The following is a 19314-nucleotide window of genomic DNA, read 5'->3' as shown; positions in this document are numbered from 1 at the left end:
GTAGATTCAGTTGTATATGTACATGTGTATTGCAACACAGGAGTGCTAACAATGGTGGGGATTAATGGGTGAATTATACAACCATGCTGGGTTTTTTAATGGAACTCAACAAGGAGTTATTCATGTTTGAGTGTCGTTATCTTTACCTTCTTAGGGGCTGATTCTATATAACGATTGGGACATTTTGGACTAAATTCCCCATTGAAGTGATTTTCGTCCGAAAGCAGACCCACAGGCCACTTCAAATCATATAGAATCAGCCCCTTACCCTTGTAGGGACTGATAACACGCTGTGAAGCAATAGTGGGATGATAACAGTTTTGCTAATGTGTAGAAAAGATACATAATCATTTTCAGTCATCACTACATTTATTTCATAAAATATGGCCGGAGATGGGTGCTTGTAAATTTGTTACATTGTGTTGACATTGTCTTTTGGAGGCGTTAGGGATTGCTCATTCGAAACATGAGAGACTAAAACTATATTCAGTTTACTTCCGAGAAAGTAACAGTTGACATCACATGTGATACATTCTGCGACATTAACTATGTAGCAAAGTTTGTACAGTACTATTGAATCTGGATTAAATTCAGAATGAATGCACATTCAGCTGACTACTTTTTTCCCCCCACTCAAGGTCAATTTGATGCCTTGAATCAAAAGGCTGATAGTTTGGTTTCAGCTGTTGCATCAGAAAAAGGAAAACATAAGCGCTTATTTAACACGTTTTTACTCACGCTTTGCAGCTGAGAGCTACAGTATAGAATGCTAAGGCAGTTCAGCAATGTTTAAAACTACCCAATGGTGTTTTTTTGTGCTACGTTGACAACGCCCTTGCTGAAGTTTTTGCAAACAAGGCTATCACAATATTAGCTCTAAATACCATTATTTGAATTCAAAGAGCTGCAAGATTGTTGACATTAGTAGTACATTTTTCGATTTTTTTTCTTTTATGACGTACAACCTTGGCACCGAGTTTGGCTGGTTTCTGGCACGTAGCCAGGGCACTGGAACTGTTTTGATCCAGTGCGCATGGTATTAGACTCTGGCATGTCAACATTGTTTAAAGAACAAGGAACATGCGCCGGCACAGGGCTTGTTATGACGGAGACTTTCAAGGTCCTTTGTCGGCATTGGGGTTGCATTAGGTAACAGATGAGTTCTACAGATGTGTCGGAAACAATCCTCGCAAAAGCAGAGCGCGTTCCATCAGCAACGCTTAGTGTGCAACACTCAGCCTTTTCATATCTAATCGTATCTTTTTCCTAGCACAAAAGCGTGTTTTTATACCTACTTCTCTGCTATCGTGTGTGTCTTTGTGAAGATCAGAGGTAACGGTTTATAGGAAGTTTTGCCATCCAGCAATTAAGACAAATGAGTGATTCCGACATTGATATGCTGTTGGAGCGTGCTGTGAAATTACTTTGTTTTTAAAATTAAGATTGTTTTTATTTGATCCTAATAAACCATTATTAACCATTTCCAGCTACATTTGATTATTTTGCAGCGACAAAGAAGTTACATTAGCGTAAATGTAGGCAAAGCTTCTATGTACGTAGCCAAGTATACTACCGAGCCTTGACATTGGTAGAAGCGAGTTGCCAGGTTTCTAGGAATGTTGGTGGTTATCCTTGGAAACAACTCTGCGTAACATAACCACTAATTCTTTTTTGTCAGCTATACAATATTCCAATCTTGTATCATGGCCTACGATCACACAAAAACCACACAGCCAGTGGACTATTATAACATCATTGCTTATAACATCATTGCTTGTCAATAATCAACATTTAATACAGACATGCAGTAACATTGAAGTTCCAGTCATGCATTACTATGTTGTAAGAACGGGATGGTATTACCTATTGAGAAAGTTCAAAGCTGTTAAAAGGTTGAATCATCCAATACTGCACTATATGAGTTTGAATACAGTGTTGAAGTTGTTGAGGGCTGAGAAGATCTTCAACTGGAGTATAATGCAGGTGTTCAAACAGTGGGGAGTATCACATTTAGCTGTCAGAGCAGGTATTGTAACTCAAATATAGCTGCACACGGTAACTCAAACATCTATGCCTGATCACCTTTCAAATCGGAAGATGATGGTCTCCCAATTTGCATTGTCAGCAGGTTGCGTGGCTGCAAATGTCTTTCTGGTAATCGGTGCTAGTAAATGTGTAGATGTATTAGGGGACAAAGGTACATTCTGTCCGTGCTTTCTTGGACACCATCACATCAGCAACAAAGTATAGGCAGGTTAATCATTCCTCACAAGTGACATGTCAAGCTTGTCAAATCATGGCTGTGTAGCTAGCGTTGGTTACTTTTTGTAAACAGTTTGGACTATGACAAAAAGCAGGCCATTTAAAGTAAACTGTTATACTTCAAGTGTGTATATTTTTATTTTGAACTACATATTCACAATGAGATTAATTAAACAGCGTACATTTTTTTTCTGTGTTACTTAAATAAAGTTTTTGTTTGAGGGGCGTTGTCTGGGGAATAACCCACTATCCAATCGATCTGTAAAATATGTTGACACACACTGGTGTCAGTGTTCCAGAACGTAACACTGCCTACATGTGAGTTTCATTTCTCCATAAGAGAGACATTTCTCTCTTATTTGTGTAGTTAGCTGGAATGAAAGATTAACGATTGGATCTCACGTTGTATAAATGTATTTTCAGTGTTTTAATCTTTTATTTGGATTTTTGTGTACAAATGTGTTACGTTAAAACAAGGCTGTTCCCTGGAGAGCGTGCATTTCAGAGTTATATGCTCTATTAATCCTAAAGTGCTATTTCTCCATTTCCTGGGATTGTGCATCATTAGAGCTGCTATCATGTTGGTAAATATACATTGGAGTGTTATATCCAGAAGTCTCTTCTCTGCCTTACCGGAATTATAGTTTTGTTGTTCATGGATTCCAAAAATGTAATCCATTTTTGTGTCATGAAATGAAAAAAGTATACATTTCCGTTATTTATATTTCTCAGAGTCCTTCCATAACAGTACACAAGATGCAGGTTTATGTCCTTACTACTTATAGGACCGTTTTTGCCAAAGCGTCTAAAAGGGCTCCTCCCACCAGAGATCTCCAGTCATATGTTTAGCTAACCTGCCAGGACTTTCCTTAACCTCTATTACATTATAGAGAGCAAATAGTGTTCTCAAATCATAATAAAAAAAATGGCTCTTTTGGGACGGGAAAAATTGTGCACGGTTATGGAAGGAAAAACAAATATAAATAACGGTAAGAAAGGTATACTTTTCTTGTTCGTCCTTGCCATGACCATACACACGATGGGGATGTACCAAAGCAGTACCAATGTAAGGGTGGGAAACGTCTGGAATTATGGCTTGTAAAACCTTTCTTCCAAACCTAGCCTCTTGAGAGGCCGACACCTCTATTTTATAGTGTCTAATGATTGTATTCTCTGAAGACCATGTAGCAGCCTTACATATGTCTTCTGTTAAGGCAATGGCCTTATTGGCCCATGAAGTAGCTATGGCCCTAGTAGAAGGAGTCTTAATCACTAATGGACAATCCAGGTGATTAAGCTTATAGGCCTCTTGTATACATAGCTTGATCCTTCTAGCAATGGAAGAGAGAGGCAGGGCAGCCATTTCTGTTACCGGAGAACAGTACAAACAACCGCTCTAAAGTCTTATAAATCTGAGATTTAAGAAGGTAATGAGATACGGTTCTAACCACATCTAAACAATGCAAATGCGCCTCTTTTTTTTTTACCATTGGGCCTTTTCCAATTGGTTTCGTCCTGTTGAGAGAAACATTGACACACGCAGATCGGAAAAACATAACTGGGGATCTCTGGTGGGAGGAGTCTTTTTGAAACACTTTGGCAAAGACTGTCCTACCACCCATCGTGTGTCCTGTCAAAAGAAGGACGATAGAGAAATATACATATTTATTCCCATTAAGTACATTACTTAATCGCATGTTTCAGTTTCCTTATTTCTTTATTTGAGGGAGGCGTTCTAGAAATCCAATGAAACTCCCACTAGGAATTTGAATGCGTTTGCCTTAGAAAACATCAAAGTCCTTTTTCGCTTTAGTATTGCACCTTCAATTGTCAGCCTCGTTTAGAAGGGACAGCACTAACAGCTAAAGATTATGGAATGCAGTTTTCACGGACTGTATCCGAAAAATGCTTGCAAGTGGTACTGCAACTTTAAAGATCTAGCTATCTGTCTTGTGTTAAACATATCTATGGTATGTATATAGATGGGGGGGAGGGGGGATTTAAAGCACCCACCATGTTCACATTTGAAGTGTTTATTTACAGTACATTCCACTGAGCTGTATAATGCTGCCTGTTTTATGATAAGACATTAACTATAATGTGGGTGTTTGGAGGTTAGATTACTGTCTGGTGTGTTTTTAATGTTTTTGAAGGTTCTTTACCATAGTGGTTCTTACTTGTACAGTATAAAGGCCTAGATCCACACAAGGGGGCTAAGTTTTTTGCACGCTTTTACTCCCTTTTGTATGAATGGGAGCAGGGGCAGGTTAACGTTTTGCACCCTTTTGTGGATCTGGGCCATAGTGTTTATTAGGTAGAATATGGAGGAGGTTTGAAGATCATTAGTTTTGATAGCTCCTATGAATGACCACGCTAGTCCATCTGTGTTCAATGATAAGTGACTGCGCTTTAGGAGCTGTGTTTCTTTGCTTGGCCCCTGTGCTAATCAGCAGCCAGTCTGCCGTTGCTATCGTATCTTGTGCCACTTCGAAGAGCTGGATTGTTATGGTGTCCTGATGTAGCAGACTATCCATTCGCCAGGCTACAGATTCTTTGCATGAGGTTGACAGAGCGCTTGCCTGGGTAATGCTAAGCTACGCATGCGAGAGACATGCCCTAAACCATGAGTCAGGTCCAGACCCTAACTTGTGATGTCACAGTGCTCACCCACTAACAAAATAGTCCAAGCCGTCACAGTAGTAACTATCATTACCAATACGTTGGTCCCTGTTTAAATTAGATCGTGCCTGTGGCTATGGTCACGACTTTTGAAATGGTATCCTTTTGTTTTAAGGTCTGTGGAGATAATAACACTCTTTCCTTCTGCCTCCATTACCCAGATAGGGTTAAGCAGGTGTGCCAGACAATCTTCCCGATGCCGGGGGAACCCACAAAGTCCTGAGTGGGAAATCTCTCCGAGGTCCCATGCAGACAAATGGGACCCCCGCCCCGTGGCATTTTGATTTTTTTTTTTTAACTTTGCTCCGGAGACAGTAACACGAGTGACATCTTTAGGCCCCCCAAAAAAACACCACAGACTGATCATTTAGCACTTCAGGTTAAAACAAATCAAAATTGCCATCATTTCCTACAGTATTGCAGTTCACTTTTTAAAGCAGTCCAGATAGAGAGTAGGGAAACTAATCAAAGTGCCTTGCTAAACACAATTTGTTTTCAATGTTAACACTGTAACACTCATTTTTACAATAATAAAATTAAAACACGGAGAGTAAAAATAATAATCAAACGTGACCTCGCCGGGGGGGGGGGGGGGGGAAAGAAAGAAGTGTTTAGACATGAAACACAGACAAAATGGGTATGTGTATCTTTATACCTATTAACATTAGTTTTGTCGGAGAAGGAAAATATTGGATGCACTGCTTTTTTTTTTATACACATAATTATGAACATTAGTACCGAGGACCAATCATTAATTTTTTTAGGAGCATATGTATCAAACAAAAATGGTGCAATCCTGGGAGGGGGTGGGGGGGGGGGGGGACATTGCTCCAGTGCAGTTTTTTGCTCTGGAATTGCACCGATTTTGCCTTGATGATAATAATAACTTTATTTATATAGCGCTTTTCTCCCAATGAGACTCAAAGCACTTCACATTCACAAAAAAGGAAAAAGAAGAAAACATTTAAGGTTATAAACGAGACCAAACACAAGGAAAGATACATTACAGAGACTTTAATGGGGCCTTTCTGCGATAGCACGTCATCTCTGCTAATCACACCTTACAGAATAAGCCCCAGATGGAGGCTGGTAGCTTTTGTTTTCAAGTACAATACATGTGCTGCAATTTAGTGCTTATCACATGCGTGTACTGTTTGTTTATGAACTTTGCCGTTGCAAGGCAAATGTAAAGTGAGGTCAGCGATCGGAGAAAACGACATTCATAAGGAAACTGCTTACAACAGTAGTGTGTCACTGACCCCAGAACAAGTCAGCGAGAGTGGAGGAGATGATAGGATGGTGAACAGTCTAATCTTACTGGGACGGAAACTTATCAGGTGGAACCTTCTGCAGGTCACAGCATCGTGGTGTGATTCCCGGTTAAGAAATGAACTGAATATGAACAGTGTCTAGAATAGCTGCCTGCAAAGATACTATATATCTTTATTACTTAAAGAGGGGAAAAGAAAGTGGAAATGTAAAATAAATATGTTAAAATAGAAGAGATTTTTGTCCTTAGGTTTCCTCAGGTAGGCTTTTATCTAATGGTATCAAAAACTCCTGCATTAGCTTGTTTGCGATATCGGAGGTGGATCAAAGGCTTCCAGAAGACCACGGTTGTAATCACCGATTTATTGCACAGTGAGTCTCTTAAGCGGCTGTTTGGAGGAAGGGTTAATTTGATGTGTTGCCGGGCACACGTGGGCTCTACGCGCACATGGCTGCACTGTTTACAAAACGGTAACCCAGAATTCTCAGGGACAGTTACGTAACCATCCCTGGGTGCAGGGTTTCCAGAAGCGACTGCTAAGCAGACGTACCTGGCCTTGCAGAACAAGTTTGCGCTCGCCATTGCCATCCATTGTGAATTACGGCGTTGACTGGTCAGGTTATCCCATGGGCAAATTCAGCTTTAATCTCTTTCTACGACCGGCTGAGCGATATTGAGCACCGTGGCTTAAAGCGAGGTCATCTCTGGTGAGCCAAATATAGACTCTCCGCAGCCTCACAAACAGGCAGAGCTGTTGTGGCACTAGCTGTACGTTCTTGTAATAGAAAACCACGCTGTTTAAAGATAAGCCATAAATATCTTTGGCTATGACGTCAAAGTATGTTGCATAGAAACCTTTAAAGTCTGTAAACATAGCACATTTAGCTCTAGACTGAAGTGCTTTGAGAGTGTAACCTTCCTTGTTTTTGGGATGTGTTGTAGCAATATCTCTTGTGTTTCTGGCTGTTTCCACAGACATCATTTGGTTGCCAGGAAGCATAATGCTGTATGGATTTCTGATCTATAAAAGTGAAATGAATACCTAGGTGGGGCGAGGAAGCACAAGGAAATAATACAAAGTAGAAATGGGCACATCCTTTGCAGGCTGTATGACATTTCCCTATATGTAGATGCGCTGATTCTGTATGATAACGTATTCAAATATTCAAAGCTGTACTACATAAGTGGCAAATGTCACATGCGTGTCTTTTATCACTTCTGGGCAACAGTATCCTGTAAGAACCTCAAATACATGCATTTCCTTCTCCCACCCAGAACTGAAATGGTTAAAGGCTACAGCCTCTCGTCTCCCCCACTCCTTTTTTTTTTTTTTGTGTGTGTGTGGCCTGGGTCTGAACTGTGCAGTTTTTAGATTTGTCAGGCTGCCACTGCTTCAATTGCCTAGGAAGTGCTAAGCTCAGCGGCTATTGGTGATGCTTTAACTTGTGTATTTGAAAGTGTCAGCAGCAGCAGCAGCGCCGAAGGAGATTCCCAACTACAGTTTGCCCTGAGTTACACGAGTGATGCTGCCTTCTCTCACCTTATTTGCCCTCGCTGCTAATCTGCAGCTATTTGAAAGGCTTTAGTTACAGTTAAGGAATATTATAGATAGCGGAGTAATAAATGAATAAGTTGGCAAGTTTAGTTGTAAATCCCTCCTCCCCAACCCCGGGAAAACACACACACACACACCAAAAAACCTTCTGTGGCAGTTCGGTAACGATTTGACAGGACCTAGAGCTCAAACAATTACTTTAAAATGAAACATATTGCTTGGCAGCAGGTGATTGCCCAATCACAATTAGCATTTACACCACGTGCCAACCGCATTGTATTTTTCTGTTGTTGCTGCTCTTGTAGCTCAGAGTTGCAGAAATGGAAACGCACAGCGCAGTCGTTGACGTGTATGAAAAGCGTCCGCAGCCCATAAATCCAGCGCACGGGCAGTGAATCCCTAAATGACCCCACTGATGTGACACCACTTTGCATTGCACACTAGATAGTACAGGTACAGTGTCCCCTGGCACAAACTGTTTGATATTTAATATCAGAGTCATCGGGAGAAAAAAGGGACTTACCCAGAGTTAGACACAGATGCGTGTTGAACCAGGTCCCTAAAAGAGAGGCCAATGCCTTAATGACAAGGACAGCCCTTCCTGTTTATACCGATGAGTTTCAACCTTACCTGTAAAGCGACTGCGGACTCTCTTCGAGCTGCTCTGCAGGAAGAGTGAATGAGAGAGAGAGTTAAAGAGCTCTGGCGTCGCTGCATTATTATTGGTGCCAGAGGTGACTCCACAAATAGAAGTTCTAGGTCAGTGTGACGCCTCCGCACGTGGTAACGCGCACATGGCTACAGTGTTTACAAACACGCTCCCAGAGGTTCGAAGGGGAAATCAGTGGGTGTGGCATCTAACAATCCTCTTAAATGTCACAGGCGCTGGGCACTTGTAGAGGAGCGAGGATACAAAGGGCAGCATTGACCCCCCTCCCATCGGTGGATAGGAAGCGGGAGACACGTCGTTATGCTGGCGGGATTTTGGGACGATGGGTATATCTGTCAGAGAAATATTTTACACAACATGCCTAAAATAGAAACTAATAAATCAGACCGTCGTGTACAATATGAGATCCTAGCGAATGCTCGCAGTCAATACACGTATCAGCGCAGGCATATATTTTTTCCGAGGGACTTTGACATAAGAATTATTTTCTTTCTTCTAAATATTGGCATTTAGCCAGTTGTTCAATATACAATATTACCCTCTTTTTCTCCTAAGAGGCCCTGCAAAGTGTTGCAGAACAATGTTTTGCAGACCTCCAAAAACACTGAAGGTATTCATTCTTCAGTAATCGTTAACCAAGAGTGTTTGTTTGCTTCTATTTTTTTTTTTTCCTACACTGGTTGCAGAGAGATGAAGTAGTTGAGCTGCTTGGGAACACTGGTCATAGGATTTGTAGGATGTAAAGATTGCGCATGTGTTACAGGGTCGAACTGGGACAGTAGGAAGCATTGGAAGCAACAGCATTGCACAACTCCTTGCATGTCCTTTGACACTGTTTGTTCAGATAAAATAGGAGTGGTGGGTATGAAGGTACAGAAAGCAAAAATAGGGGGAGGGAGGAGGGGAGAAGCAGCTATTACATCAACAATTGCTGACAGATTACATAGGGAAGCAATGTAGAACGATCTTAAACACATTGAATTGTATAAGCAGATCTCCCTATAGGGAAGAACATGTATATTCAGACATACAGATGTAGCCAACGTTCTTGCAACCTGTGGTGCACTCCGCAGGTGAATAGCATGATCGTCCCGTTCTCACGCGCGACTGATTCAGGATGAAGGCCGCTACTCCTGCTACAGCGCACCACCGGTTGCATTAGCGTTGGCTACATCTGTATACACTCCATGGATGCCAGACCTTGACCCTAGCGTGTTAGTGTGTTGGGGATTGGGTTATTAAATAATGTAACAAAGTGTAACCGCGATAGTATTCCTTTTGATGCTTGGGTTCTAAGTCAACCGTTTGTGTATCATCGTGCCTCTAAGGCTGCACTCTTTCCAACATTCGGGCAGGGGAGGAAGCATGGGGATATATCTAGTCGGGAAGAAGCGAGGTACCATCTTTGCAAAAGTGTAATGTTGGTTGCTCTCATCGCAGAGCATACAGTATGAAGGACTTTGCCGTTCTTTCAAAGATATCTCACAGTAGTCAACATCCAGTTGAGTCCCCTAGGTCGTCTTTCCACTGTTTCATGAAGGACAATTTTGCTTCCTCATCATGTGGCTATTGAAAATGACAAAAGAGGGATATTGTCCTTTATTGTACATTCTCTGGAATAGAGAACTTCAAAATTAGATGGTGGCTGAAGTACATTTTAGGTCGGGTGAGGAGACAAAATGCCTCAATTGTAAATATTGATGAGACATTGTTGGGTACACTACAATTATCATGAAAATAAAAAAAACGGGGAAGATGCTTTGTACAAGTCCCTAATTCACAATATACCAGTAAGCAACCTAGGAGTGAAATCCAGGTTAGCATAAAGGGGAGGCTATTGAGGAGAAGTTCCACACGTCAAGAGAATACGATAGGTTGAACTTGATGGACATATGTCTTTTTTCAATCTCATCTACTATGTAACTATATGTAACTATTGGATGAGTGTAAGCGATAAGCCTTTTGAATGTTACAATCCATAGTATAGAGGAGAAATCATCTAAGTCATTTGAATCTCTTTCAATGTCCAGTCAAAACCTCAGGCCATTAACCGAAGACCAGTAACTGAAGTGATTTAGAGGCTTATTCTATATACTCTGAAGCAGCCAATCGGGCTGTTTTCACACTAAATTCTCCATTGACTTCAAAAGGGTATTTTGTCTGAAACTGGCCCTATCGGCTGCTTTGGTGGATATAGAATAAACTTCTTAATCTGGATGCCCATTAATATGCCAGGCACTGAGAGACCACCATAAATTATGGGAATGGTCATATTTTTGTGAAGTTATTTTTTTAATATTTCCTGTTGGAAGTGCTACATAACAGCTGCTCGTGGCATTTGTAGAGTAGTAACTTGCAGTGCTGCTTTAGAAGTTCAGAAGAACACACGTTTCTTTTTTATATATATATATATATATATATACAGTATATATATATATATATATATATATATATATATATATATATATATATATATAATGTGTGTGTATAGATATATATACAGTTGTATTTACATTTGCATATTTGCTTTGCTGTGGAGGGTTTTTGTCACTTTTTTTACTCACCATACCTTAACTCAGTATTATGGTTGGCCCATCCTTTAGCTTCTTTGCATACCCAGTTAATCAACCCCACACTGATGAGACCCATTAAGGTCGAAACAGCTGTCTGTGGGTGGTTTTCTGGGTATGCACCTTAACCCTGGCTGTGCTCAAAGCTGTGACCATGCAGCAAGCTTAAGCCTATAGGGAACCATGTTAAAAATGTTTTTTGAAGCAAAAAGTGGCACTGTGTGCTCATTTGCATGTCATTTCCCAGAATCCCTTGCTGCAGTGGAAGTGCTGTGTGCTGGGTGATAATGGTGAAAGGCGGGGTTGCAGACCTGCCTAAGACATGCAGATGAGCATACAGTTGTATTTACATTTATATATATATATATATACACACACACACACACAGCTCAACCCCGTTATAACGAGATCCGTTACAACGCAAATCCGCTTATAACGTGATTTATATATATATGTGACTCCCAATTTCCATGCAGATCTTCCTACCATGCTGGCTCTCGCGCCGATTTTCCTCTCTCTCCCTGTCAGCCGGAAGCTGACGGCAGACGCAGGGAGAGAGCTGATGCTGGGTCACTCCTGCGTGGGGGTGCCGCTGCGCCGCCGGGCCGGGGACAGCTGGAAGAGTTATCCCAGCTCTCCCCCTCCAGCGGCCGCGGAACCCCTGAGGGTTGTGATTCTTATAACGCGATGTGATTCTTTGGACCCCAAGCACCGCTTTATAATGGGACAGAGCTGTATATGAATGGGTGTGTGTGTGTGTGTGTGTGTGTGTGTGTGTGTGTGTGTGTGTGTGTGTGTGTGTGTGTGTGTGTGTGTGTGTGTGTGTGTGTGTGTGTGTGTGTGTGTGTGTGTGTGTGTGTGTGTGTGTGTGTGTATATTTGTTCATATTTAGAAAAAGGTGTTCTTGGTTTATGATTAAAGGCCAGGAGCACTTTCAAAACATTGGCAGAATTTTGTGATAAAGCTCTAAAATATATATATTTTAATTTATGTCTCTAGCATGGTCTGATATATTTTTATTTATTTTTTAAGATAGATTTCTTTGAGAAATCCTACATGGGATAATTATACTAAAAAATATTGTTGAGCGCTTCTTAGAAATGGCTGTGATCATGAATGTCCCAAGGTACAATTTATATAACTCAGTTGGATGCTCTAATTACCGCCCGGTTTAAGTAGTTGGGGGGAGGGGGGGGGGGGGAAGGATTGCCACTTTAAAGCTACACAATGTTTTTTTTTTGTTTTAAATAAATATATAAATATATATATATATTTTAAATTTGCATTTAAAAATAAATGCTTGAACTTTTATCATCAGTTTATTGACACTCCTTCATCGTCACACCTTCTTCTCTTGGAGTAAATGAATTGTGAAAGCAACTTGAGATAAGCCTGCATTGGTTATGGGAAGTGTAGAAACGGTGGTCTTGAGTGCTGGGTTTCTCCTGACTGGGATGCAGACAGCCCTTCTTTGCACAGCAACATCTGACAGACCCTTTCAACAGCAAGCACATTATATTGACCCAAATTTAGCCAAAAAGTATAAATATGAAATGGCTGGGGAGATACAGGTATGACTTCATCTTAACCCTTCCGATTGCTCTGCAGTGGATGTGATCTTCTGCTGTGTTCAGGCTCCTTATTCTTTCACTAAAGGTCTTACATTCATTGAGCACCCTCCTTCAGATCTTGAAGGTGTCTTGGATATCTGTCACCCCCTTCCTCTGCCAAACTAGCTATTTTGAATTTCACATTCAACCTCTCTTCACAAGTCAAATGACATTTTAATTTGTGATTTTTTGGGGGGTATTTAATTAATTACTGAGGCCAGGATGACCTGCCTGTTGTGAGTTATCGGAGAATGCATTGCTGTCCGTACATGTTAATATTTCTGCAACAAGGAACAATAGTGCACAAACCCTGTCAAGGGGTTGGTCACCTGAACCAGAGAAAATCCAGCTTAGCAAGTTAAACAAGACACACCCATATTTCTCTACCTTTGTGAAATATGACATTAATGTGCGTAGCTGCCAACAAGCAATATGAGCACCTTTTTCATTACACCATCCCAAGGCAGACAGAGATTAACCTCCCACCGTCCAAAATGCAAAAGCTATGCCAAGTACAACCCTCATGGTGTATTGGGATTCCAAATCTCATTTATTTCCACAGGTGGGGTGGTTTGAACAATGAATTGCACAATAATTAGAACAATCATTACATCTCCTACAGGGGTGTGCTTGTATGCTGAAGGGATACAACCAAATATGCTTTAACATATTCAGTCCCATCTTTACTAAGCGATGCTATTACTGAACACATCTTCCAGGACCAGAAAGCATCTTGGGAGAATAGCCCTGGCTGATAAATAAGCCCTCAGTGTTTAATGACCTACAACAAAAGCACATTCCTTATCGCGCTAAAGACTATACTTAGCCATTAATTAAACTGGTGTTCTCCCTTCCACAAGTTTGGTGCAATGTCTGATATTTTAAGAACCTGTGCTAATGCTTTAAAAAATAAAAAAGCATTGGTAATCCTCTGAAGAGTGTGTGTGTGTGTGTGTGTGTGTGTGTGTGTGTGTGTGTGTGTGTGTGTGTGTTTGTCTAACACACACACACACACTGCTAATGGTAGTCATTCATTTAACAAGTTATACAACATGGTATTTGATTTTCACACACAAATATAAGAATTTTTATGCTGATCCTTTAAGTTTGGTCTCTGAACTGGAGGTTATTGTCCTTCTTTTCTGCTCTGCCAAAGTGATATAAGTCACCGTTATTGATGGCAACGCCACGCCATGTATGAGAGTGAAACAGCAAAGAATATAACACTGGCAATGCTGATTCATCTGACAGCTGTGTCCCACTGGATGCGCTTCTTCAAGGCATTAATGAGTATCGGCTCCTTGGGGACATAAATAGGTGCCCCCCCCCCCCCCCCAAGGAGTCTAAACACACCATGTTCATAATGTAGTAAGCAATTAAAACTAAGTAATAAAAAAGTGCATCAAATCTGCTCTATAATTAAAACCTTTGCAAATCACTGCCTCTTAATTTGTAGATCAAAAAAGGATCTCACTGAAATGATCTACGATCCCCTCTGTGTAACCCTAAAAATTGTATCGTAGGGTTAGATATTTTTAATCTCCCAAATATGAGCTATACAAATGTAAAGGGGAATTACAAGAGTTCCCCTTTTCATATGTTTTTGTTCCAATAATATTAGCACAGACAAAGGTTTATATTAAGTCTGCCATGTCACTACCAAGATTGGACATATTGACATTATTACTAATTCCTGTTATAAACTGAACATTATTATCCGAACCCAGATAATTAATACATCATCATCACGTCTTGCCAAAAATTTAATAAATCTACTTGCGTTCTGGATATTATCAATAAAATCTAAGTCCAATGCTACCGAAAATACATTTTCACAAGAAGAGGCCATTACGTTGCAAAACAAATTCTAAATATTTTATCTAAACTTCTATCTGCCCAGAATCCATTCAATTGTTCAGCATGTTGGATATTATTATATCATGAACATAAATCAATGGAAACAAAAGAATGTGGGACTTCACATCTCTTATAAGGTTCACGATCTATACTGTGACCTACAAACATGACTGTAATAACAAGACATACATTAGCTCTACGTCCAAAAATGCATACTGTAGTGTGCTTCTGTGATGGAATCAGAAGCCAAAACAATTGATCTCTCTCTCCCCATGTTTATGAACCTATGGTAAAGTACCACACTGGTTAATACAACAAAGAGCCCTCTTGCTTATCAATATACCCATGTTGTGAACCTTCCCTCAGGAGGTCTTTCAATTTATATTGGAAGCTACTGGTAGGATTCTGTATAAAAGTATCAATTAATTGTTGAAGTATAATTTCTGATTCAATCAGTTTGAATTTTATATGTGAAGAGGTTGGAATATTTCTCCATCTCAGCTATGGTGACTTGATAATCACTATAATCCACAACCAGAGATATACCTGTAGAGCACTCAAGCAACATGCCGTCTCATTACTATAAGGCCTAAGTATGTTGTTTTTTTAGCTGCTTACCGGGTTTAGACACCTTGGAGAGTCACGCTTTTGTGACATCTTTCCGAGGAGCGGACACTAATCAATGTCTTGAAGTCCGTGTAGCACGGAACAGCTGTGGGCTGAATCCATTTTGCCACTACAGATGTAGCAGACATTATTGCATCCAATAATGCAATGTGATGCGTCAACACTACCTCAATACTTCATTCCCATTCCCACCCATAGAAATACTTATCATGTATACTTTCCTCCTGCTATTTCTGCACCTGCCACCACTGTATTTGCCTTTGCCTATCTTTGCTTGTCCAAGCAAGTTAGTCTAGTCATCACATGGGAAAGGAGTTGGAGTAGTTGGCAGAAGGGGCCATAAACATGTCAACAGGCCAGAGCGGGTATACAGGGAACCTTGAACCTCCATAGTGCTTCTCGACGGCAGCCTATATAGAGTAGACAATGAGTAACCTGAGATACATCTTTCAATCTCCATCCCATTTTAAATGTAATGGTATTTTACAATCACTTATTTCATTCTGTAGGTGAAAGAAGCGAGTTGGCACAAGAGGTTAAGGCCATCTTTTATGCTGCACTCAAAACTGGAGCAGATTGGTCATTCTGGGTCATTCACCAGTGTGGGCTTTAGGAATACAGCAACCAAGAGACACAAAAGCAGTGCCAGAGTTATCTGGTCTTTTGCAGTCCAGAGTTAGATGGTCTCTTAGCATTCCCAAAATGTAGAACGAAAACAATATTAGGTGAGACTATTAGTCTATTTAGTGGGCTGCTTTATAGTAAGTACTTTGCAGTAATAACTTCTGTTAGATTAGAACAAAATGCCAAGACCTGCCTTTAGTGTCATACAGCTACACCATACTGCACTTTATAATGTATTGGTGTCTTGTATCCATATCGGACTATTTCTATATGATCATGGTATTCTAGTTTAGTCCTTGTCCGGTTCTCTGTTCCCAGAGGCTGTTGAGAATCTGAATGGCCTGAGACTTGAAAACGGTGATTGATTAACATTTCATGGTGACATGAAGCCAGGTTGAAAACAGTACTTATAAAAGGAGATTTCTTCTTTGAACAAAACATTACATTTGATTGAAAAGGGACTGTTGGTTAAGACAGGGTTGGATTCCATTCCTGCCCATTAAGTTTATCAGCATGTTCAGCAGCTATTTCATACAGAGACAATTGTGCTGTCCTTAAACAAATCTAAATGATTTAAAAAACCCTACAGCTAAAGGACTGTTGTGATGGTTCTTTCACCCAGTTATTTTTTATAAAAACTAATATATATCCATACTGATTCCTCCTATATGTGCATTTCTGTCCTTAACTTATCCAGTTTCATCTGACATTCCCTTAGTGAATGTGTCCTCACTACTTCCTCTGGGAACGCTCATTCTATAGTTCGATTAGTAAAAAAAAATTATATATATATATATATATAATCTGAGCCTTTCCTTAATCAACATTGTAATGATTGAAGAATGTGGTGCTTTATAAGAGCTTGATTTAGCCAACCCATGTTTTGCAGAATAACGGCCATTTCATCATTCTACGTGAGAAATGTTGCAGTGTTACTAACGCATTCTTCTTATTTTATATGCCCTTTTATCTCTATTACACAGTACAAGCGCCTTCCCTTTTGGGGTGGACAGTGCTGCTGAAGCTACAAAGAAGAAATAGTCTGGATATTGGGAAGGAGTGTGTTAAAATGAGAGCATGTTCTTCTGCAGGGGGGTATATACGTGATAGCAGAGAGCTATTTTTAGTACCTGTCACGTAAATGGCTTGGACTGATGTATGTGCAGCCTTCCGAACTACACGCTGATAACTCCTTAGTTCATTCATCACAGCACCATTAGTGACGAGCGGTTTTCTGTGTCCCTATCTGAACTTGGAAAGCAGCGATCCCAACGCCAGCTTCAGCATCATCCTACAGTAGAGAAATAACCCACAGATCCGTTAAACAGAAGTCTTAAAAAGCCTTCATGTTCTCACTGTGTCTTTTAACTATATTCATATTTACTTTCGTACCAGTTATGATTTCATACTATTCCTGGGGAACCGAGTGATATTCTATACACAAGTTTTATATATATATATATATATATATATTTATTTTAAACACGTCTATTCTTTAGTCGAATAGCTGCTGCTGATTTCTGTTTTAGAAAGTTGTACGCATTGTAAACGTGCACGATGTGGTGGCCTTCACGTAGAAATATTTCATGTTTATGATGTTGTTTAAAATTGTAACTTCTCCTTCCTGCAGCAACGGCACATTGTAAATTGCAAATCAAGAGACGTCCGTGGCTGTGTAATGTTTAGACTTTGGATCCCTGCACAGTCCAAAATATTATGGGGCTGATGTATCAAAGTCTCCCCCGCCTGCAAAACTGGAGCAAAAAAACTGCATTTAATGTATCAGGGCAAAGTTCCTGTTTCCATTGTGATTTTTTTTTCTTTGATAAATGTGGTGTTTTTTTTTTTTGCTCCAGTTGTGTCCCACTTTTGCAGCTGGGAGACTTTGATGTATCAAAGAGGGCACAGATGTAGGGTTATAATGCACATCCTGTTGGCATGGTCTTTGCCTTCTTTGGGAGAGTTAGGCATAACCAGCAGGCCCAGTATAGATTTCTCTGACCGCGGCTATGTATGCAGTGTCATGACATTGAGAGAGACTCTGGCACTTTTCCCTTTAATGAGCAACTCAGACACGCTCTGCCTCCACTGGCCCAGAGCCCAAGTGCTGTAATAATGACTCAATTCTTGAGCAAGGGGGTTTTGCCAAGCCGGTGATACTGTGCCCATTTGGCAGTATCTTAACTTTGTATAAACAGATACACAACCATACCTATTCACATAAAAACCTTCTGAATGGCTGAGAATATGGTATGTTTGCTGAAAGTGTTATACTTTGAGTTAAGCACTAACTGCGTTGAAGGAAACCTCTTATTATGAGGTCAATTATTCTAATTCTTTAAAATGTGATATATATATATATATATATTTTAAATATTGGCTTCAGTTTCTTGTATCTTGTTCTAGAATAGAATACTGCCCTTGAAAGTAGATTGTCAGTGTCAGAGCGCCTTGTGACCCTGGGCAAAATACATTATTTTCCTGTGCCTCAGGCAATTCAAATTAGATTGTAAGCTCTGCGGTGAAAGGGCTCGTTACATACATGTCGGCCCTATATTTAAAAACAAACAAAAAAACTGCTTGACCCACGCCAATATAATCCCTCAAATATAGCAAATAGCATTATACTATACTTAAGAAAGTTTTAATGGTTTGAATCCACTGTATTAATGTAAGAAGAGCGTGGACAGTGCTATTGGGAGTGGACAGTGCTATTGGGAGTGGACAGTGCTATTGGGAGTGGACAGTGCTATTGGGAGTGGACAGTGCTATTGGGAGTGGACAGTGCTATTGGGAATGGACAGTGCTATTGGGAGAGGACAGTGCTATTGGGAGTGGACAGTGCTATTGGGAGTGGACAGTGCAATTGGGAATGGACAGTGCTATTGGGAGAGGACAGTGCTATTGGGAGTGGACAGTGCTAGTGTTCCCTTCCCTGGGACTTTGCTTGTTTCTGCGTGTGTGCGCGTGCGTGTGTCACAAGTCAAGTTCTGAGGTGCCATTGTTTGATATTTTGTCTGCTCAAATGCACACTAAATACATCATGCAGTTTATAAATGTACTGTGCCATTCTTTATTATTTTCATATGATTGATGAAAAATCACATAAGAAAACGGCTTAAACCTGGTACTGGAGTTCATTAGAAGCATAAAAAGCAGAAGAAGACACTTTCTATAAAAGAAAAAAAGTAGTGGGTCAAGTAATGCCAGAGAAGTATTATGCAAAGTGGGGGAAAGTTTACACAAGTACCATAATACTTGGGTGTTCAGTTAGGGCATTTTGAAATGCTATTTTAATGCATAAAAAAATGCTTCATAGCTACCCGGAAGGGGGTTATTCTATATTGTCGGAAGTGGCCGTTTTATTCCAATTTTCATCCGGAAGATTGAAAACATCCGCAGCGGCCACTTTGGACCATATAGAATAAAGCCCTATATATTCTATGTGCCAGCACTGACTGTTTGTTTCTAGTTCTCTGACAAGAGAATGCAGCAACAAACCCATTCTGTTGTTACAAAACACTAAAAGTTGCTAAGCTTCTCTCTCTCTCCCTACAACAGGGAGCAGTCAGTAAAAACCAGTACCTCTC

At 40.3% G+C, this 19314-nt stretch overlaps 1 protein-coding gene and 1 long non-coding RNA gene across 4 annotated transcripts in view; one reads left to right on the top strand and one right to left on the bottom strand.

The window, feature by feature from the left end:
- LOC142499473 (uncharacterized) overlaps nucleotides 1-8627 on the bottom strand; it is a 38436-nt gene extending 29809 nt beyond the window's left edge. Inside the window, exon 1 of the long non-coding RNA XR_012802683.1 lies at nucleotides 8397-8627. This is a non-coding gene — a long non-coding RNA (uncharacterized LOC142499473). The remainder of the gene's footprint in view (nucleotides 1-8396) is intronic.
- Nucleotides 1-19314, top strand: part of TET2 (tet methylcytosine dioxygenase 2) — a 188574-nt gene that overhangs the window by 73101 nt on the left and 96159 nt on the right. The gene's annotated exons all lie outside the window — the stretch shown is intronic.

The sequence above is a fragment of the Ascaphus truei genome, chromosome 1, assembly GCF_040206685.1.
Source record: "Ascaphus truei isolate aAscTru1 chromosome 1, aAscTru1.hap1, whole genome shotgun sequence".
NCBI classification, from domain to species: Eukaryota; Metazoa; Chordata; class Amphibia; order Anura; family Ascaphidae; genus Ascaphus; species Ascaphus truei.
The sequence above is the reverse complement of the archived record's forward strand: the minus strand, read 5'-3'. Positions and strand labels throughout refer to the sequence as shown.